This window comes from Ranitomeya variabilis, chromosome 1 (assembly GCF_051348905.1).
Source record: "Ranitomeya variabilis isolate aRanVar5 chromosome 1, aRanVar5.hap1, whole genome shotgun sequence".
In the NCBI taxonomy this organism is placed as follows: domain Eukaryota; kingdom Metazoa; phylum Chordata; class Amphibia; order Anura; family Dendrobatidae; genus Ranitomeya; species Ranitomeya variabilis.
The window spans coordinates 1,109,965,002-1,109,989,347 of NC_135232.1; positions in this window are offsets into that span (position 1 = coordinate 1,109,965,002).

The window sequence follows — 24,346 nt, forward strand, 5'->3', positions numbered from 1 at the left end:
CATTATTATTTGTGGGGGGCTTTCTATATCTTTGGGGTTATTTCTCTTGAGGCAAGTGAGGTCTTTACCTTCTCTCTAGGGGTAGCTAGTTTCTCAGGCTGTGAAGAGACGTCTAGGATTTTTCTAGGCACGTTCCACGGCTACCTTTAGTGTGTGTTGGATAGGATCAGGATTGCGGTCAGTCCAGTTACCACATCCCCAGAGCTCGTCCTATGTTCGTCTACTTAGCTGGTCAGATTTGTGATCCTAAGCCACTAAGGATCATAACACCTAATGAAGACAACGGAGGCAATTGTGGGAGAGGGGCATCTCTAGAGTCCCTATAAAATAACTCCAGGCCTACCCCGTCATACGGGTGCGTCCTATCCATATCATCTGGGGGACGGAGAGAGAAAGAACAGAAACATACACTACAGTTGTGAGGACTATCCCGTGGTGCTCAGCAGGGAAGTACTACAACACCCAGGCGCTAGTAGGTAGGCTTCTGATTTCCACCTGCAAAGGGAACTCTGGATGTGCCTTCGGACCGGCCGGTCTCAGCCAGCCCTGTTAGCAGTGCTCTGGATTGCGGATGCCGAAGCCTTCAGTAAAGAGGTAAAGAGACTGCAACCCTGTGTCCTCGTTATTTACTGCGACCTACACCGTCAACTACATCTTTAATTGGACGCCCCTTAGCAGGGCCACGGACCGGGTCAGGCCACCGTGACATCCCCAGAACCGAGAGAGAGAGACCCGGTACCGAGTACCCCGCTGCCCTGCGTTTGGGGGCCGCTCCAGACACATCAGGGAAGATTACCTTACTCTAGTCTTCTCTGGGCCAATCCTTTTGGTCTTTGACAAACCTCAGCCTGGCTCTCCTTTGCTTCTCATTGATGAAAGGCTTTTTTCTAGCTTTACATGACTTGAGTCGTGCCTCTAGGAGCCTGTTTAGAACTGTTCTTGCACTTCACCCCAGCTGCCATTTGCCATTCCTTTTGTAGGTCACTTGATGTCATCCTGCGGTTGCTGAGTGACATTAGAATAAGATGACGGTTATCCCGGTCAGTGGAGAGTCGTCTTCGCCCTCTGCCGGTCTGTAGCTTTGTTATCCCCAATTTCTGCTGCTTGACCTTGTTGTAATGGACTGCTGTCTTAGAAATTTTAAGGATGGAGGCAACATGACGCTCACTGTGTCTCTCTGCTAGTAAAGCCAGGATTGAGCCCTTCTTTTCCTCACTCAAAACTTTTCTTTTCAACTCCTTTGGCATGGTTAAAAGTTATTTTTTTTATTCCTACTACTTTTGGGTTATTACTAGCACTTGTTTTGCCATCCAGCTTGTCCTATTGCAAGAACATTGTGAACACTACAGCAGTGTTTTTCATACTTTCCTTCATTAACTAAGATTTGGTTCAGGTGATCACATAATCAGAAGCACATTAAGTAGAATGAGGTATAATCTGGTTGGAATCCACCTGACACTGGTATGGAGTTGGAGCGGCCCCCAAACGCAGGGCAATGGGGTACTCGGTACCGGGTCTCTCTCGCTGTTCTGGGGATGTCACGGTGGCCTGACCCGGTCCGTGGTTCTGCTAAGGGGCGCCCAATTAAAGATGTAGGTGACGGTGTAGGTCGCAGTAAATAACGAGGACACAGGGTTGCAGTCTCTTTACCTCTTTACTGAAGGCTTCGGCATCCACAATCCAGAGCACTGATAACAGGGCTGGCTGAGACCGGCCGGTCCAAAGGCACATCCAGAGTTCCCTTTACAGGTGAAAATCAGTGGCCTTCCTACCAGCGCCTGAGTACCTCCCTGCTGAGCACCACGGGATAGTCCTCACAACTGTCGTGTATGTTTCTGTTCTTTCTCTCCGTCCCCCAGATGATATGGATAGGACGCACCCGTATGACAGGGTAGTCCTGGAGTTATTTTATAGGGACCCTAGGGACGCCCCTCTCCCACAATTGCCTCCATTGTCTTCGTTAGGTGTAAAGGTGAGACAGCCAACCTAAAGTTAACTGCCCGGCCGTAGTTTAAAGTAATGCGTAGAGTCTGTTACTTCCTCGGCGTTCCGGCCGCCGGCTACGCGCCTCAGAAGGATGTTGCTGATCTTGGGGCACGACTCCTTCTGGTTCTATCTCCTTTGTGCTGTGATCTCGTTTCTCACTTCTCCACAATATGCTTCACTTCGTGTCCTTTCTTAGGAGTCTGCCGCTAAAGGCACAGGCACGGCTCCATAACGATCTGTCCTTTTCTAGGCCGCTGTCAGGATCCCACCCCTTACAGGTCCTCTCTCAAGCTCTTCCCAGCTACTTTCTCCCTGACTTCCTATCCAACCCCCAGTTTTACCCATGTGTGAGGAGTGGCCTAGTAGATAGGACCTTTTGCTCTCCCTGGTGGCCGGAGTGTGAAGTGTCATGTGTGTCTGTGATACCTGCAAGGTGAACTCTTTTAGTGCAATCAGACCTACCATCACTCCCCTTAGTGGCGGAGCGACAGTACTGCAACGACCAGGACTCTGGGGCGCTGCACTATGGCTGTCAGACATGTAGAGAAGCTGATTTTTATAAAACTGTGCAGTGGTCTCTTAATTTTTGAAGAAAGGATTCCAGCTCAACGAGACGGTGAAAAAGTAAAAACTGGGTACTTTATTCACTTCATATCGGAAGCAGAGGATAAAACATCAGCACAATGTAATAAAAACACTATCTACGCGTTTCAGGTGGCACAGCACCCTTAATCACGATATCATGATTAAGGGTGCTGTGCCACCTGAAACGCGTAGATAGTGTTTTTATTACATTGTGCTGATGTTTTATCCTCTGCTTCTGATATGAAGTGAATAAAGTACCCAGTTTTTACTTTTTCACCGTCTCGTTGAGCTGGAATCCTTTCTTCATTTTCGGCTTCTTCACGCCTTGACACAGCGTTTCCGTGCTCCAAGTTTCTTGGGACAACGACTATGGTGAGCTGGACTTTTCTTTTTGCCCTCTTAATTTTTGCAAGAACTGTATATTCATTATTACCTTTTGTGTTTTTATGTAACTAGTTTATGACCCTAACTCTAAATCTAACCCTAACCCAAGTTAGCAATAGAAACAATTGTAAAAATATAACATTTTTCATAATGTGTATTTATTTTTTATTTATTTATTTATTTTTTAGCAGGGGACACTTTTTCACATAAAGGACAGGTCTCTCAGCAGATCTGTCTCTCATCTCACAAATTACAACGAATAGGAGGTGAGGATGGTGAAAGAGAGCAAAGCCTGGTTTCTCCCTGTTAGCGAGGCTTCCTGTTAACAGCTGGAGCATGAAGCTATCAGTACTGCGTACAGGATGATCTTTGAAACAGATTTAGAAAAATTAAAAAATATGGGTGAGGGGGGCATTAGCTGTGAAGCTTCCTGCAAAAATAGGCCCCTGGCATGTAAAACTGGTACTGATGGTGGCTCACAACATGTAAATTACACATCAGTTACAGATTTTATGGTTGTTTTACTATTGTTTACAGTTGTTTTACGCTGTAACATTTACCAAGTGTGCAATAATAATTTCTATGATGGAGTCACTGACCGAATGGATCAGTGAAATGCAGTAGATATAGTATATTTCAACTTCAGCAAAGCATTTGATAACATATCTCATACAATCCTCAATGAAAAAATGACTAAGTATGGGATTGACAAGGCTATGGTGGATTCATAACTGGATCTGTGATCATACTCAAAGAGTGGTAATAGATGGTTGCACATCAAATTGGAAGAGTGTTTCAAGTGGGATTCCACAATGCTCTGTCCTGGCCCCAGTGTTGTTCAACATTTTTATAAATGATCTAGATAAGGGAAGTGAAGGTAAACTAATCAAATTTGCAGATGATACAAAGCTAGTAGGGATAGCTAACACTAGAGAAGACAGAGAAAGGATTCAGAAGAATCTAGATAAGCTTGAACAATGAGCAGCGACTAACAGAGTGGTATTTAACATGGAGAAATGAAAGATTCTACATCTTTGCAAGACATAAGAAAATTACAGAATGGGAGGAATAGAACTAAGCAACAGCATGTGTGAAAAACACTTGGGTATGCTAATAAATCACAGACTGCAAATGAGTCAACAGTATGATGCAGCAGCAAAAAAGGTAGTTCTAGGATGTACAGTATCAAGAGAAGCATTGAGTCTAGATCACGTGAAGTAATTATCACCCTCTACTCCTCCTTGGTCAGGCCTCATCTGGAATACTGTGTCCAGTTCTGGGCACCACATTTTAAAAAAGACATTGAAAAACTGGAGCAAGTTCTGGGAAGAGCTACCATCCACCTCTTGTGTCTCCCCTTTTCCTCATAGATTGTAAGCTTGCGAGCAGCAGGGCCCTCATTCCTCCTGGTATCTGTTTTGAACTGTGATTTCTGTTATGCTGTAATGTCTGTTGTCTGTATAAGTCCCCTCTATAAGTTGTAAAGCGCTGCGGAATATGTTGGCGCTATATAAATAAAATTATTATTATTATTATTATTAAGATGGTGAGCGGACTGCAAAGTATGTTGTATGAGGAACGATTAAAAGATCTGGGAATGTTTAGCCTGCAAAAAAGAAGGCTAAGAGGAGACTTAAAGGGAATATGTCACCCCTTTTCTGTTGTAAGAAGATGGACCGGACCGGGGGGTATCTTTCTTGCGCCGGTTCTGGAACCATCGGGGCTGTCACCATTGTTTCCCGGGGAAAAGCTTTCCAACCCGGACTGACGCGTGAGAAACCATTTGACTGCATAGGCGCGATATCTCACGGCGATATGCGTCATCCATGTCAAGGACTGCGTGCAGCAGCCAAGGAGAGGGGTGGAGTGAGCAAACTGAAGCCACGCCCATCGACTGCATGGACCCTATTAGCATACATTGCAGGAGAAATATAAAAGGTTTTTGTGGTTGATACATGGGGAGTCAGGGGGTTACATAAGTATTTAGGGAATGCATAGCTGACACTGAATAAAATGATATTTTTAGCTAGTAGGACTGAAAAGTGGTGACAGGTTCCCTTTAATAGCTGTCGACAAATATCTGAAGGGCTGTCACAGTGTAGAAGGATCATCCTTATTCTGATTTGCACATGGAAACTTGAGAAGCAACGGGATGAAACTGAATGGGAGGAGACACAGATTAGATATTATAAAAAACTTTTTGACACTGAGGGTGATCAATGAGTGGAACATGCTGCCACCAGAGATGGTGAGTTCTCCTTCAATGGAAGTCTTCAACCAGAGGCTGGACATACATCTGTCTGAGATGGTTTAATGAATCCTGTATTGCGCAGGGGGTTGGATACGATGACCCTGGAGGTCCCTTCCAACTCTAACATTCTATGATTCTATGACAATACAAATAGTAGAACATATCAGCAGCAAAAAGTCATCAAAATTCGGAAATAGAAAAGGAAACTGACAGTATTACAGTGACCATGGACCCTGACTCACTCCTATTACAGCCGATCTGAAGCTATTGTGACAATGTGTATATCGGATCGGTTTCCATTTACCCTTGTAGTCAAACCCTGAGCGAGAGTGAAGAAGAAAAATAGGCATGAGATCACTGATGGAAACTAATAAACTTGTAGCCACAATCTCCATCAGGCTGTAAAACATCAATATGCGTTATATACACAGAATCAGACTGGAGCACCAGAAGATCCTCCGGTTCTAGGTCAATCCTGTGCTTAAATAGTCCAAATAAATAGGATCTTACAGTGGATTTTGTAATTTATTGTTCAATTTAAATGAAAAAAAAATCCACTGAGAGGTCCTCCTTAAAGAAACTCCATGTAAAGTTGAATTGGAGACCACCACTGTCTTCTAAGGTCAATTTTTAAGGTGCCTTAAGGTGAACTGATAGTCAACAAACGAGCAAAGCTAGTTCCCCATTTCAGTCCTGTGTATTGATGCCAGCGAGCAGCCGATGCACGAGAAAAAATGCATGTACGTTAAGTGCTGCAGACAATATGTTGCTGTATGAGGACAGAAGAAGCATAATACCATCGTTCTGTTCCCATCCATGATTCGTTGGTTTGTGCACAGGTCAGTAAGCGAGCGCTGATTGACTTGCACATAGTCGATTGGTGCTTGCTAACGGCCAAGATTGACCAATGTAAATACACCTTTTTATGTTATTTGAGATAATTATTAATTTCCAAAGATAACCACCTCATCATATAAAATAATTTCTTCTGCTTGGTCTAAAGTAGACAAGTCCTGGGCCATCCTCGCTTCAGATTATGCACAGGGACGTATTGGTAGCAGAGGATACGAAAGCGATTGGCCCTTGCAGTCAGTGCCACTTTTAGCTGAATTTTGCATCACATTCAGTTGAAATGTATTGTGGGGCAGAGATCCACCGACTCCCTGCACCACAACAGCTATACAGTATACAATAGCTATCATAGGCCGGCAGCAGATGTTGGCATGCGCGTAGCTGGTGGCTCCTGCTGTCACTGCCAAACGCCCCCTATACCTACTCAGGAGGAGGAAGAGGATGTTGCTCACTGTGGGAAAGGGCAGGGGAGAGGAAATGTTTTTTCTTTTTTTATTGTATAGGAGAAAATCGCCAGGATGGGATACTTATGACAGGAAAGGGACCAGGATGGAGGACGTTATCACAGAATAGGAACCAGGATGTAGAACATTATCACAGAATAGGAACCAGGATGTAGAACATTATCACAGGATAAGGACCAGGATGTAGAACATTATCACAGGATAAGTACCAGGATGTAGAACATTATCACAGGATAGGGACCAGGATGTAGAACATTATCACAGGATAGGGACCAGGATGTAGAACATTTTCAAAGGATAAGGACCAGGATGAAGGACATTATCACAGGATAGGGACCAGGATGTAGAACATTATCACAGGATAGGGACCAGGATGTAGAACATTATCACAGGATAGGAACCAGGATGTAGAACATTATCACAGGATAAGGACCAGGATGTAGAACATTTTCAAAGGATAAGGACCAGGATGAAGGACATTATCACAGGATAGGAACCAGGATGTAGAACATTATCACAGGATAGGGACCAGGATGTAGAACATTATCACAGGATAGGAACCAGGATGTAGAACATTATCACAGGATAAGGACCAGGATGTAGAACATTATCACAGGATAGGGACCAGGATGTAGAACATTATCACAGGATAGGAACCAGGATGTAGAACATTATCACAGGATAAGGACCAGGATGTAGAACATTTTCAAAGGATAAGGACCAGGATGAAGGACATTATCACAGGATAGGGACCAGGATGTAGAATATTATCACAGGATAGGAACCAGGATGTAGAACATTATCACAGGATAGGGACCAGGATGTAGAACATTATCACAGGATAGGAACCAAGATGTAGAACATTATCACAGGATAGGGACCAGGATGTAGAACATTATCACAGGATAAGGACCAGGATGAAGGACATTTTCAAAGGATAAGGACCAGGATGTAGAACATTATCACAGGATAAGGACCAGGATGAAGGACATTTTCAAAGGATAAGGACCAGGATGAAGGACATTATCACAGGATAGGAACCAGGATGTAGAATATTATCACAGGATAGGAACCAGGATGTAGAACATTATCACAGGATAGGGACCAGGATGTAGAACATTTTCAAAGGATAAGGACCAGGATGAAGGACATTATCACAAGATAGGAACCAGGATGTAGAACATTATCACAGGATAGGAACCAGGATGTAGAACATTATCACAGGATAGGGACCAGGATGTAGAACATTATCACAGAATAGGAACCAGGATGTAGAACATTATCACAGGATAGGGACCAGGATGAAGGACATTATCACAGGATAAGGACCAGGATGAAGGACATTATCACAGGATAGGGACCAGGATGAAGGACATTATCACAGGATAGGAACCAGGATGTATAACATTATCACAGGATAGGAACCAGGATGTAGAACATTATCACAGAATAGGGACCAGGATGTAGAACATTATCACAGGATAGGGACCAGGATGTAGAATATTATCACAGGATAGGAACCAAGATGTAGAACATTATCACAGGATAGGAACCAGGATGTAGAACATTATCACAGGATAGGGACCAGGATGTAGAATATTATCACAGGATAGGAACCAAGATGTAGAACATTATCACAGGATAGGAACCAGGATGTAGAACATTATCACAGGATAGGGACCAGGATGGAGGGCGCTATCACAGGATAGGAACCAGAATGTAGAACATTATCACAGGATAGGAACCAGGATGTAGAATATTATCACAGGATAGGGACCAGGATGGAGGGCGCTATCACAGGATAGGGACCAGAATGTAGAACATTATCACAGGATAAGGACCAGGATGAAGGACATTATCACAGGATAGGAACCAGGATGTAGAACATTATCACAGGATAGGGACCAGGATGTAGAACATTTTCAAAGGATAAGGACCAGGATGAAGGACATTATCACAAGATAGGAACCAGGATGTAGAACATTATCACAGGATAGGAACCAGGATGTAGAACATTATCACAGGATAGGGACCAGGATGTAGAACATTATCACAGAATAGGAACCAGGATGTAGAACATTATCACAGGATAGGGACCAGGATGAAGGACATTATCACAGGATAAGGACCAGGATGAAGGACATTATCACAGGATAGGGACCAGGATGAAGGACATTATCACAGGATAGGAACCAGGATGTATAACATTATCACAGGATAGGAACCAGGATGTAGAACATTATCACAGAATAGGGACCAGGATGTAGAACATTATCACAGGATAGGGACCAGGATGTAGAATATTATCACAGGATAGGAACCAAGATGTAGAACATTATCACAGGATAGGAACCAGGATGTAGAACATTATCACAGGATAGGGACCAGGATGTAGAATATTATCACAGGATAGGAACCAAGATGTAGAACATTATCACAGGATAGGAACCAGGATGTAGAACATTATCACAGGATAGGGACCAGGATGGAGGGCGCTATCACAGGATAGGAACCAGAATGTAGAACATTATCACAGGATAGGAACCAGGATGTAGAATATTATCACAGGATAGGGACCAGGATGGAGGGCGCTATCACAGGATAGGGACCAGAATGTAGAACATTATCACAGGATAAGGACCAGGATGAAGGACATTATCACAGGATAGGAACCAGGATGTAGAACATTATCACAGGATAGGGACCAGGATGTAGAACATTATCACAGGATAGGGACCAGGATGGAGGGCGCTATCACAGGATAGGGACCAGAATGTAGAACATTATCACAGGATAGGAACCAGGATGTAGAATATTATCACAGGATAGGAACCAGGATGTAGAACATCATCACAGGATAGGGACCAGGATGTAGAACATTATCACAGGATAGGAACCAGGATGTAGAACATTATCACAGGATAGAGACCAGGATGGGGGACATTATCACAGGATAGAGACCAGGATGGGGGACATTATCACAAGATAGGGATTAGGATGGGGGACATTATCACAGGATAGGGACCAGTAGGGGGAACAATATTACAGGATAGGGACCAGGATGAAGGACATTATCACAGGATAGGGACCAGTAGGGGGAACAATATTACAGGATAAGGACCAGGATGAAGGACATTATCACAGGATAGGGACCATGATGGAGGACATTATTGCAGGATATAGACCAGGATGCAGGACAATATCAAAGGATAGGGACTAGGACGGAGTACATTACCACAAGATAGGAACCAGGATGGAGGACATTATTGCAGGATAAGGACCAGGATGGAATATATTATCATAGGCTAGGGATCAGGATGGAGGATATCATTATGACATGATAGGAGCCAGGATGGAGGACATCACAGGATAGGGATCGGGATGAAGGATATTATCGCAGGATAAGGACTAGAATGGAATATGTTATCATAGGATAGGGATCAGGATGGAGGATATTATCACAGGATGATAGGGATCAGGATGAAGGACATTATCACAGGAATAACGACCAGGATGGAGGACATTATTTCAGGATGGAGTGTAGGATAGAAGACATTATCACAAAGGCCTGTTTATCTGTTGATGGGGGCCTAGGTGCAAATTTTGCATCAGGGCCCATAGGAATCTAATTAAACCACTTATTATACAAAAGCCTTTGGTTCAGCAACCCCCATGTCTATATGTTGAACTGCCATACTGCATGCAAATAGTTATACTATGTAATGCCAAAATAAGTTTTGGCCACAATGCACTGTCATAATAAAGCACAATTCTACCCTGCAAAAAAAAAGTATACTAAAAAATAATGTATACTATGCAATGTACTATTACGCTGCACTACACCTAAGTTAATACCGCCATACAGTGCTCAAATAATACCAATATACATTGATCAAATATCAGATTCATACATAACAGTGCTGTACAATGACTGTAACACTGCGGTACAATAAGATGTATGTTGGATTGAGGTCACAATCATCAGGTTCCAGTCCACCTGTGGCACGCCCTTCAGCATTGGTGCGCACCGCACTAGTTGCATACCATAATACAGCACATACGCCGCCATAGTCTAACCTACATTTATAGACCTGATCAAGTGAGTTTGTGTATCAACGGATAAAAGGCATGTTGAGGTATGGCATGCAAACATATACAAGGCAAATACATGCATTTAGCCTCATCAGCGAAGGTAAGGTTTCGACATACATCCAGTAGAACAAGTTGGATCTGTAATTCTACTCCTGCTTAATTCTAGTATACATGCAGCGTAGCATGGTAAAAGGTGTAACACCACATTGTTTAACCCTTTAGTGTCTTCCATGCTCTAGAGACATTTATAGAGAACCTGTCGCTAAATTTAAATAATTGCATCTTTTGCCCTTTATTTTTCACGCTTCTTCCCTAAATATTCAGTTTTCTTTTTGTTTGTTTGTTTTTAATCCCCATTACTTTCCAGACATATGTGCCTTTTTATTTAGTGCAAATTTTTATGGTCTTTACAAGAGGGTGTGGCTGATGGGTTAACGATACGGAACAGCATAAAGACACTCCCCAGAGGATCCTGTGAGTTATACTTCCTTGTAAAGAAAAAATATAGCACAAAAAGCCCACATCTCTGGAACTGTAATATTAGAGATCCCCAAATCATAATTTTAGTCTGGGACAACACATGTGTGCTGCATACAACCAGACCCATCAATTTATTAGCTCCAAATAGCATAGGAAAACAGGAGAAACCGGAGCATTTTTATATAGAAAAAGATATACTTTATTATAACCAAAGACAATAAAAACAGCAATAACACTTAAAAAGTAGGTGGTAGATACCATGATACACAAATACAAGAAGGCATCCACCCCTTTAAACTCCCCATATATATATACTCTAATCCAGGAGGGAGACCCCTTCCATAAAGTGCAACCAGGCAAGGTGACTGGCGAATAGTCAGTAGGAATAACCAAATACTGCAGAAAAATGTATATTAGCCAAATAAGGCCAAGTCAGCTTACCGAGGTGCACAAAGGGGAGTAAGGGAGTGGAGTCCCACCAGAATAACAGCCTCCCGACACGTGTTTCGCGGCTCAGAAGCGCCGCTTTTTCAAGGAAGTGCAGATTCAGTGAAAAAGGACCTGTCTTTAACCTGGCTGACCCCCGTCACATGTAAGGATTCATCCAATAGCAGCGGCGCCGGCGGCGCATGCGCACGGCGACGGACGGGTCCACCATGGAGGCAGGGCGTCAGGCCAAGCACGCACGCCCCGGGGAGGAGCCCGGAGCGCCCGTGCAGACACAAGGACGCCCGCCCACATGGGGGAGCCGCCCACCGACCGGGCGATGCGCACGGCCGCTGGATAAAGGTAAATACTTAAAGACCCAGCAGAGGAGCCAGATGTAATAATCCATCTGCAAGACATGTAATGAGGCGCTCAATGGGAACTCAAACTGCGTCAGTCCATGTAGATATAATGCACAATGCATACTAGAAGAACGTATAAAATAGAAAAAAAATGTGGAAAAATACATATGTGTACCCATGATGACAACAACAATAGATATATATAAAACATGGTTAATAGATATTAACAAAGACAGATATATAAGGATATACAATATAATAAATAGTACAACAATGTGTCCATTTATATATACGTTAATAGCATAATTAAATATATATCCAGTGAATAACACAGTTATATGTGTATACAGCACACAGAGAAAAGGGGCCCATGTAGTTAATATATATACCATAAATAACACATGTAATATAATAATTAGTTATATGTTCCACAGCTTGTCCATAACTTGAAATACAAAAAGCTCCGAAATAACGGATCCAGGTGGACGGGGCGAGAAGGAAGCCGAAGCCAGGGAGAAGGTCCACAGGTAAGAGAAATAATTAATGCTGTAAAGACGAAAACAACAAAATTTTAAAAATTACGGAATGAAATAAAAACAAAACAAAACAAGCTGGCGGGATAATGAGGGCCCAATTAATATCACATATAAACAACTAAAGATATGGGGCAAAACTCAAGGACTCATTAAGCCCCTTCGGAGTCACGGTATCCAAAAGGACAATCCATTTTGTCTCAATTTGTGCGAGACGTTTTTTGTTGTCTCCGCCCCTCACACCCAAATGGAGCGCGTCAATCCCCCGGACAGAAAGTAATTTAGAGTTGCAATTATGGTGCAGCCAAAAATGTCGGGGGAGTGTTTTCAAATCTATATCTGTGGGCACCGTCTTGGCCGCGTCAATGTCCCGCACATGCTCACGTACACGGACCCTAAATTCACGTGTGGTGAGGCCCACGTAAATCTTTGGACATGGGCATGTTGCATAATAAATGATGTTAGTCGATCCACAAGAGATCCGGTGTCTTATCTGGAAAGTTCTTGAGCCATCACTAGATTTAAATTCAGAGCAGCGCAGAACATTGGCGCAGGCAAGACAGTGCCCACATGAGGTGCAGCCCGGGCGGGGACCAGCAGTACCAAAGGGAGAATTAATAGTCGGAATGTAGTGGCTTCTGACCAACATGTCACCCAGGTTCATACCTCTCGAGCTGGTGGAGTATATCCTCACCCACAACTTCTTTGTCTTTAAAGACAGATTTTATCTACAGAAGCGTGGCACAGCCATGGGCGCGGCGTGTGCGCCCTCGTACGCCAACCTCTTCCTTGGCGCCTGGGAGAGGGAGATCTTTGGTGACGGGGGCCCACCCGCTGCTGCCCATGTGCTGTGCTGGTATCGCTATATTGACGACATCCTGTTTTTGTGGGGGGGGTCCGCCCACCAGCTCGAGAAATTTATGGCTACTTTAAATAACAACAGACAAAATATACGGCTCACATATACTTCTAGTGAGACCGCTGTGGACTTCCTGGATGTCCGTCTGGAGGTTGACTCTGACCGGCGCATCCAGACGGATGTCTTTAGGAAGTCCACCTCAGTGAATTCTTTATTGCATGCCACCTCTGCTCACTATCCAGCTACTGTGAGGGCCGTCCCGATCGGACAGTTCCTCAGGATGCGGCGGATCTGTTCTTCTGAGACCAAATTTGAGGCACGGTCTGATGACCTGAAACAGAGGTTCAGGGATCGTGGCTACAGCCGCAGATCAATTAAGGCTGGTTACGACCGTGCCCGCAGAACCCAGAGGAGTGATCTACTGCACCCTGCCACTCGACGTCGAGCGGAAGGTGGAGATGATCACATTCGATTCATCTCCACCTTCAATCATGAGTGGGAGAGCATGCGTACAATCCTTAAAAAACATTGGCCCGTACTTAGGACTGAGCCTTCCCTGCGTGTGTCCCTGGGCGACTTCCCTCTTATGACGCCAAGGAGAGGTATGAACCTGGGTGACATGTTGGTCAGAAGCCACTACATTCCGACTATTAATTCTCCCTTTGGTACTGCTGGTCCCCGCCCGGGCTGCACCTCATGTGGGCACTGTCTTGCCTGCGCCAATGTTCTGCGCTGCTCTGAATTTAAATCTAGTGATGGCTCAAGAACTTTCCAGATAAGACACCGGATCTCTTGTGGATCGACTAACATCATTTATTATGCAACATGCCCATGTCCAAAGATTTACGTGGGCCTCACCACACGTGAATTTAGGGTCCGTGTACGTGAGCATGTGCGGGACATTGACGCGGCCAAGACGGTGCCCACAGATATAGATTTGAAAACACTCCCCCGACATTTTTGGCTGCACCATAATTGCAACTCTAAATTACTTTCTGTCCGGGGGATTGACGCGCTCCATTTGGGTGTGAGGGGCGGAGACAACAAAAAACGTCTCGCACAAATTGAGACAAAATGGATTGTCCTTTTGGATACCGTGACTCCGAAGGGGCTTAATGAGTCCTTGAGTTTTGCCCCATATCTTTAGTTGTTTATATGTGATATTAATTGGGCCCTCATTATCCCGCCAGCTTGTTTTGTTTTGTTTTTATTTCATTCCGTAATTTTTAAAATTTTGTTGTTTCCGTCTTTACAGCATTAATTATTTCTCTTACCTGTGGACCTTCTCCCTGGCTTCGGCTTCCTTCTCGCCCCGTCCACCTGGATCCGTTATTTCGGAGCTTTTTGTATTTCAAGTTATGGACAAGCTGTGGAACATATAACTAATTATTATATTACATGTGTTATTTATGGTATATATATTAACTACATGGGCCCCTTTTCTCTGTGTGCTGTATACACATATAACTGTGTTATTCACTGGATATATATTTAATTATGCTATTAACGTATATATAAATGGACACATTGTTGTACTATTTATTATATTGTATATCCTTATATATCTGTCTTTGTTAATATCTATTAACCATGTTTTATATATATCTATTGTTGTTGTCATCATGGGTACACATATGTATTTTTCCACATTTTTTTTCTATTTTATACGTTCTTCTAGTATGCATTGTGCATTATATCTACATGGACTGACGCAGTTTGAGTTCCCATTGAGCGCCTCATTACATGTCTTGCAGATGGATTATTACATCTGGCTCCTCTGCTGGGTCTTTAAGTATTTACCTTTATCCAGCGGCCGTGCGCATCGCCCGGTCGGTGGGCGGCTCCCCCATGTGGGCGGGCGTCCTTGTGTCTGCACGGGCGCTCCGGGCTCCTCCCCGGGGCGTGCGTGCTTGGCCTGACGCCCTGCCTCCATGGTGGACCCGTCCGTCGCCGTGCGCATGCGCCGCCGGCGCCGCTGCTATTGGATGAATCCTTACATGTGACGGGGGTCAGCCAGGTTAAAGACAGGTCCTTTTTCACTGAATCTGCACTTCCTTGAAAAAGCGGCGCTTCTGAGCCGCGAAACACGTGTCGGGAGGCTGTTATTCTGGTGGGACTCCACTCCCTTACTCCCCTTTGTGCACCTCGGTAAGCTGACTTGGCCTTATTTGGCTAATATACATTTTTCTGCAGTATTTGGTTATTCCTACTGACTATTCGCCAGTCACCTTGCCTGGTTGCACTTTATGGAAGGGGTCTCCCTCCTGGATTAGAGTATATATATATGGGGAGTTTAAAGGGGTGGATGCCTTCTTGTATTTGTGTATCATGGTATCTACCACCTACTTTTTAAGTGTTATTGCTGTTTTTATTGTCTTTGGTTATAATAAAGTATATCTTTTTCTATATAAAAATGCTCCGGTTTCTCCTGTTTTCCTATCTCTGGAACTGTGTGGCAACTTTAAAGAAAAAAATGCAATCCATGACTGAGCAGAGAAAACTGGACACTTTTGACCTGGTGACAGGTCCTCTCTTCAATTACCTTTAGCTATGAAAGGTGCAACATTTTTAATGAAAACCAAAAAAAATTATTTTAAGGCCAAAATACATGATTTCATTACCAGCTCAAACGTGTTTTTTATGGTGTTTGAAAGGGGGCGTGGCTCACAGGATCCTCTGGGGCGTGTCTTTAGGCTGCACTGCATTACTAGCTGTGAGTCACTCTCCTTGTAAAGATGATAAAAATTAGCACCAAATACAAAAGATTCATATATCTGAGACTGTATGGCAAGTTAAAAAAAAATAGAATACTCGGGAGTGGTGGTGGGAATAAAATATACCGTATATACTCGAGTATAAGCCGAGATTTTCAGCCCATTTTTTAAGGCTGAAAGTGCCACTCTTGGCTTATACTCGAGTCATTGTCGGCTGGGGGGTCGGCGGGGGAGGGGGAGCGGCGGCTGTCACATACTCACCTGCTCCTGTCGCAGTCCCTGCATGTCCGATGGTCTCCGGCAGCTTGTTCCTGTGTTCAGCGGTCACGTGGTACCGCTCATTAAAGTAATGAATATGGACGCATATTCATTACTTTAATGAGCGGTACGTGACCGCTGAACATAGGAAGAAGCTGCCGGCTCCCAGAGACCATCTGACAGTGAGAAGCTGCCAGTAACCGCGCCGGGAGCAGGTGAGTGTAACGGGGGAGGGTGAGCATTGCGCAATATTCTCCTGACCCCTTTCCACTGCCGCGTACCGCTCCGTCTTCCGCGTCCTCTGCCTGTGACTGTTCAGGTCAGAGGGCGCGATGACATAGTTAGTGTGCACCGCCCTCTGCCTGAACAGTCAGAGAGCCGGAAGACAGAGCGCCGTGCAGCGGTGGAACGGGGAAAGTGAATATCGCAAGTGCCTGAGGCCTGAGCGACGAGAGGTGAGCATGTGATTTTTCAATTTTAATCGCAGCAACAGCATATGGGGCATAATCTGGAGCATATTATGGGGCCATAATTTATGGAGCATTTTATGGGGCATAATCTATGGCGCATTTTATGGGGCATAATCTATGGCGCATTTTATGGGGCATAATCTATGGCGCATCTTATGGGGCATAATCTATGGTGCATTTTATGGGGCATAATCTATGGAGCATCTTATGGGGCATAATCTATGGTGCATTTTATGGGGCATAATCTATGGCGCATTTTATGGGGCATAATCTATGGAGCATTTTATGGGGCATAATCTATGGAGCATCTTATGGGGCATAATCTATGGTGCATTTTATGGGGCATAATCTATGGAGCATCTTATGGGGCATAATCTATGGAGCATCTTATGGGGCATAATCTATGGAGCATCTTATCGGGCATAATCTATGGTGCATTTTATGGGGCATAATCTATGGAGCATTTTATGGGGCATAATCTATGGCGCATTTTATGGGGCATAATCTATGGAGCATTTTATGGGGCATAATCTATGGTGCATTTTATGGGGCATAATCTATGGAGCATCTTATGGGGCATAATCTATTTAGCATTTTATGGGGTATAATCTACGGAGCATCCTATGGGCCATAATCTATGACGCATCTTATGGGGCATAATCTATGGTGCATTTTATAGGGCATAATCTATGGAGCATTTTATGGGGCATAATCTATGGAGCATCTTATGGGGCCATCAACCTTTTTGCAGCATTGTATGGGGCATAATCTATGGAACATTTTATGGGGCCATTATTAACCTTTATACAGCATTATATGGGGCAAATGTTTCTATGGAGCATCTTATGGGGCCATTATTAGCCTTTGTGCAACATTATATGGGGCATATTTTAATATGGAGCATCTTATGGGGCCCATCATGAACTGTATGGAGCATTATATGGGGCTCCTGATTCAATATGGATATTCAAAAACACTTAACCTACTGATGTCTCAATTAATTTTACTTTTATTGGTATCTATTTTTATTTTTGAAATTTACCAGTAGCTGCTGCATTTCCCACCCGAGGCTTATACTCGAGTCATTAAGTTTTCCCAGTTTTTTGTGGCAAAATTAGGGGTCTCGGCTTATACTTGGGTCGGCTTATACTCGAGTATATAGGGGTAAGCAAAAACTGATCACTTTTGAATGCGTGACAGGTCCTTTTTAAAGATAATTTTTCTCAGCACCAATTGGCATCATCCAGGTCCCAGGGCCAATGTGAGAGCAGCTCCCGATGTGGCGGATGTGGCCTTTGCATGCAAAACATGATCAGGTTTTTAAATAGTTGGCGGCTGGTAGCCACAAAAAACTCAACCTGTCTATTTAAGTGCACATAGGTCCCTCCACCACCTCAGGGTCAGAGGACACTTATCCTTCAGGTCGGGGTGGGTCCTACAGTTATCAGACATTTATGGCATATTGTCTTTCATTTAGCGTCTCTCACTCCAAAATAGAGATTGTCCCATCTCTAAACCTGGAGATTGGGCAGGCGGGTGATCTTTATTTTGGGATAATGGATGCTAAATGAATAAAACTCTTTGAGAAGACTCTCGGGAAGGATGCGAAACAATTTATCAAGGTAAAAAAATGCATAGTATATTAATTGAAGATCATGGCACCTGTGATAATTGAAGAACATTAGTAGGTCGTACAAATTACTATTATTGGCACAAAGGCCACATAAGGTGACATCTGGTAATAAACCTAGGCGTTAAATTGACATCTCGAAATCAGAAGACCCCGATCTGGGTGAGGTATAAGACTTTTAAAGAAAATTATTTGTCCTAAATGATCTGTGAAAAGTCTTTTTTTTGCTGATAAATATCCCAAAGTTCAACTTCAATGTTGGCATACAATAAACATACTACAGACTGGATGGGGTATAAATACTTTTATACAACTCCCAGTATGCTACTTGTGGGGAGTAAATTAGTTTTATTTAGAGAACTTAAAATGAATAAATGCACATGGTGGAAGAAAGACGACGGGAAAGTCACAACTGTGGGAAAGAACACCAGATGGCGTTGGAAACGCTTCACCTTCTTCTTTCTTTTTAATTTTAAATTCTCTAAATAAAGAATCAAGTTTTAATACATATCCAGGAGCTGGAACTAATTTTTCTTCTACATTTTCGACTAAGGCTACTTTCACACTAGCGTCGGGAAAGACCCGTCGCTGTGCGTCGGGCCGACGTTCCCGACGCTAGCGTGGTCTCCGCCGCACAACGGGGGCAGCGGATGTATTTTTCCAACGCATCCGCTGCCCCATTGTGAGGTGCGGGGAAGTGCGGGGAGGTGGGGGCGGAGTTCCGGCCGCGCATGCGTGGTCGGAAAAAGCGGACCGTCGTGAGCAAAAAACGTTACATGTAACGTTTTTTTCTCCCGACGGTCCGCTACCACATGCCCAAGCGTCGCAAAACGGACGCGACGTTTGGCAATGCGTCGCAAATGCGTCGCTAATGTTAGTCTATGATGAAAAAACGTATCCAGCAAGAACTTTTGCTGGATGTGTATTTTCGGCAAAACGACGCATTTGCGACGTATTGCAGTTAACGCTAGTGTGAAAGTAGCCTAATTCATGTCTGGCATGACGTGGTTCCGTGCAGACTGGACTCCCTGCAGCATTGATGAGGTGGCTTTTTTCACTTTTTACTTACAGTAAATGAGTTTACCTGATGCCAAAGACATAAAAGTTACTTTGGATGACAAAGGTCTCATTTAGATGTCTGTTGTTTTTTTTTCCCCACAAAAATGAAAAAAAAAAAAGCTTTGATTTCCACATCTGTTTTGGAACAGATTTGCATTAGTGTTTAGTCAGTTTGTCAGTTTTTCCATCAGATCTTACATTTCATAGTTTTTCCCACCGATTGCAATGTTAAGATCGGACAGCACATTCAGCACACACAGATGACATGCATGTGCTGTTCAAGATTTTCACTGACCGATTGACTTTTATGTGTAAAATTGATCTGTGACTCTGATCACAATTGGACGTGTCTCTGAATTTTTTTTTCATGGACAAATCATCTGCAAAAAAAGGGGACTGTAATGGGAGCATGTTCTAGCCCTGGAAAACACAGATACAACTTGTACATAAATCACAGCTATCTGAACAGCTTTAGAGGATGCAAAGACAGATCCCCAAAGCCCCTCTGCTTTTTAAGAGGACACCATTATTATAAATGGCACATAATCGGTGGGAGGACTCAATTACAGATTTTGCACTGGGGCACAGAAGATTGAAGACTGGGCTTTAGATTCCAGTTTTCCACCATACATTGTAGTGTAAAGGCCTCTGGTGAGAAATACTTCCACTTTCCTTTTGAAGCTCAGATTCGGATCAGGTCTCCCTTTCTCTCAGAAGAATATAACTTGACTGGTTAATTATTGACTCATGCACGCTTTAGCTGTGTTTATGTCTAAAGGAAGCTGAATGGCAACTAATCTGACCACAGTCCCGCAGCGCAATATTCAAAGTGAGGAAAGAGAAAAAGAAACTGACATTACTGCTGTGACAAGTCATTCGTGCCAGATATTAAATAGTAATATTAGTATTAGTAATACTGTGTAAGGTTACATTCATACATTCAGTTTTTGGTCAGTATTTTACATCAGTATTTATAAGACAAAACCAGGAGTGGAACAATCAGAGGAAAAGTATAATAGAAACATATGCACCACTTCTGTATTTATCACCCACTCCTGTTTTTGGCTTACAAATACTGATGTAAAATACTGACCAAATGGACAAAGCTGCAGAAAAAAATCGCTGGCGTTTTCCTGGAGTGTCTTCCTCTGGAGAAGTTCAGCGGGTCTGCCAGTGTCTAAAAGATGATGTATGCACATACCCTAAATGAGTGGATAATATCACATATCATACACAGCCATCGCTCTGACAGTACAGTAGGCGCCAGTGACATCATGTCTGAGCAGTGCCCTTCACTCCAACAAAGAAATAATGTCCTTCCCTCCTGTGCATACTAAAGTTGCTGATCATGTTAATACAAATCATGGTAATTGTCTAATTACTGGAGTCAGTCAACTGAACAATGGCAGGGCAGGCTTAGCAGCCAATAAGGGTACCTGGGCATAATGCCCTATTTAAAGGCAATCTGTCACCAGGTATTTGCTACCTCATCTTAGAGCAGAATGATGTAGGGACAGAGACCCTGATTTCTGTGGTGCATCACTTACTGGGCTGCATGTTGCAGTTCTGATAAAATCACAGTTTTCTCTGCTGTAGATCTACCAGTTCAATGAATGTTGAGCACTGTATAACTCCTCCCACACCAGTGATTGGCAGCTTCCTGTGTATAACTCCTCCCACACCAGTGATTGGCAGCTTCCTGTGTATATCCCCTCCCAGACCAGTGATTGGCAGCTTCCTGTGTATAACCCCTCCAACACCAGTGATTGGCAGCTTCCTGTGTATAACCCCACCCACACCAGTGATTGGCAGCTTCCTGTGTATAACCCCTCCCACACCAGTGATTGGCAGCTTCCTGTGTATAACCCCTCCAACACCAGTGATTGGCAGCTTCCTGTGTATAACCCCTCCCACACCAGTGATTGGCAGATTTCTGTGTATAACCCCTCCCACACCAGTGATTGGCAGATTTCTGTGTATAACCCCGCCCACACCAGTGATTGGCAGCTTTCTGTGTATAACCCCACCCACATCAGTGATTGGCAGATTTCTGTGTATAACCCCTCCCACACCAGTGATTGGCAGATTTCTGTGTATAACCCCACCCACATCAGTGATTGGCAGATTTCTGTGTATAACCCCTCCCACACCAGTGATTGGCAGATTTCTGTGTATAACCCCTCCCACACCAGTGATTGGCAGCTTTCTGTGTATAACCCCACCCACATCAGTGATTGGCAGATTTCTGTGTATAACCCCTCCCACACCAGTGATTGGCAGATTTCTGTGTATAACCCCACCCACACCAGTGATTGGCAGATTTCTGTGTATAACCCCACCCACATCAGTGATTGGCAGATTTCTGTGTATAACCCCTCCCACACCAGTGATTGGCAGATTTCTGTGTATAACCCCACCCGCATCAGTGATTGGCAGATTTCTGTGTATAACCCCTCCCACACCAGTGATTGGCAGATCTCTTTGTATAACCCCTCCCACACCAGTGATTGGCAGATCTCTGTGTATAACCCCACCCACACCAGTGATTGATAGCTTTCTGAGTACAATGTGCATTGACACAAAGCTGCCAATCAGTGGTGGGGGTGCGGTTACACAAAGCAGGAGGACAACATGGCACTAGACAATGAGTCCTTGAATGATCATCTACTGCTAATAACAGTCATTTTTATCAAAACTACAGCAAGCAGCCCAGGGAGAAGATAAAGATTAAATATTAGAAAAATCTTTTTGACAGTTAGGGTGATCAATGAGTGGAACAGGTTGCCACGAGAGGTGGTGAGTTCTCCTTCAATGGAAGTCTTTAAACAGAGGCTGGACAGATGTCTGTCTGGGATGATTTAGTGAATCCTGCATTGAGCAGGGGGTTGGACACGATGACCGTGGAGGTCCCTTCCAACTCTAAAGGACCCGTCTCACATAGCGAGATCGCTAGCGAGATCGCTGCTGAGTCACAAGTTTTGTGACGCAACAGCGACCTCAGTAGCGATCTCGCTATGTGTGACACGTACCAGCGATCAGGCCCCTGCTGTGAGATCGCTGGTCGTGTCGGAATGGCCTGGACCTTTTTTTGGTCGTTGAGGTCCCGCTGACATCGCTGAATCGGTGTGTGTGACACCGATCCAGCGATGTCTTCACTGGTAACCAGGGTAAACATCGGGTTACTAAGCGCAGGGCCGCGCTTAGTAACCCGATGTTTACCCTGGTTACCAGCGTAAATGTAAAAAAAAACAAACAGTACATACTCACCATCTGAGGTCTGTCAGGTCCCTTGCCGTCCGCTTCCTGCTCTGACTGACTGCCGCCGTACAGTGAGAGCGCAGCACAGCAGTGACGTCACCGCTGCGCTCTGCTCTCACTGTACGGCGGCTCAGTCAGAGCAGGAAGCAGACGGCAAGGGACCTGACAGACCTCAGATGGTGAGTATGTACTGTTTGTTTTTTTTGGTAACCAGGGTAAACATCGGGTTACTAAGCGCGGCCCTGCGCTTAGTAACCCGATGTTTACCCTGGTTACCCGGGTGCTGCAGGGGGACTTCGGCATCGTTGAAGACAGTTTCAACGATCCCGAAGTCGTTCCCCCGGAGCGTTGGTCGCTGGAGAGAGCTGTCTGTGTGACAGCTCCCCAGCGACCACACAACGACTTACCAACGATCACGGCCAGGTCGTATCGCTGGTCGTGATCGTTGGTAAATCGCTATGTGAGACGGGGCCTTAACATTCTATGATTCTACTACTCTGCTTCTCTGTGTTTGGCCCTGTTAGTTGACTGTTGGGCCTCATGTCTCTGTCTGACCCTCTGGGCTTGATCTCCATTATTGTTGCTCTCTAGTGTTTGATGTTGTCATTGTCCCCACTTCTCTGGTACTGACGTGGCTTACTGTTGCTCCAACGGTCATCAGCTACTCCGCGGATGCAGCCCAGGGGACCCTTGAGAGAAAGCCAGACCCCTGTGCATAGAGTTGAGAGGATGAAAACCCGGGTATTCTTGGAACATGCTAAGTGGGGTGAATTCTACCAAATATAATCGTTGAAGACTTTTTGAGTTGAAAATGTAATTATAACAGCTTTCATAACGTCCATTTGACTAAACATGTAATGATTTTGGTGAGCAATAGTAAAAGTCTTGAATAGTTACATAAGATTGCACTGAATGAAGATCACTTTTTGCACATTTGTTTTCGTGCCGACACCTGTTGTGCCAGGTTGGGGTGGCTCGGCAACATCTCCTGGCAGGAGTCAGAGAACGGACATAGCTGTGGTAGTTCCGGAAGTAATAGTCACACATTGGTGCCACATTTGTTGGGAATGTTGCAAACTTTTGTATGCTGAACACAAAAGATCACGTTGGCATGTGACCAGAGCTTTAAGTGAAGGGGGCTGGCTGATTGGCTAATCTCAATAGATGGGTCATCCCTCTTTAATGAAAAAGGAAAAATATAGGAATGGGATCTGGCTTAGCTATGGAACCGAGCAGTCAACCATCCCCTTCATACATTGTGCTGATAGCAAACAGACTCCTGTATTCAGATGATCATTACTGCAGCAAGGTTGTAAAGTAGGGGTCAGCGAAGATGCACGGCTGTAATGGTTGCAGGACTAACTAATGTCTAAATGCCCTGCTGCAACATTTTAAGGGACTGTTAATGCTATTTTTGTACTCAACTCAGGAAAGCATGTTGAGATGTAACTAAAACTGTACATGAACTGGGCTGGCTAATGGGCTCATCTCAGTAGCTCTGCCAGTTTCTTCTCTGTCATGGTAAATGAGAGAAGGGGTCTGGCTTAGCTGCTGAGAAGAACAGATGCTACATGCAGACTGTGATGAGCGCAGGGACAGAAGTGGAGCTGCCAAACCTGGGATCAGAGAGATTATTTGAAGATCATGACACCTGTAAAATATTTCATAGGCATTAAAGTAATA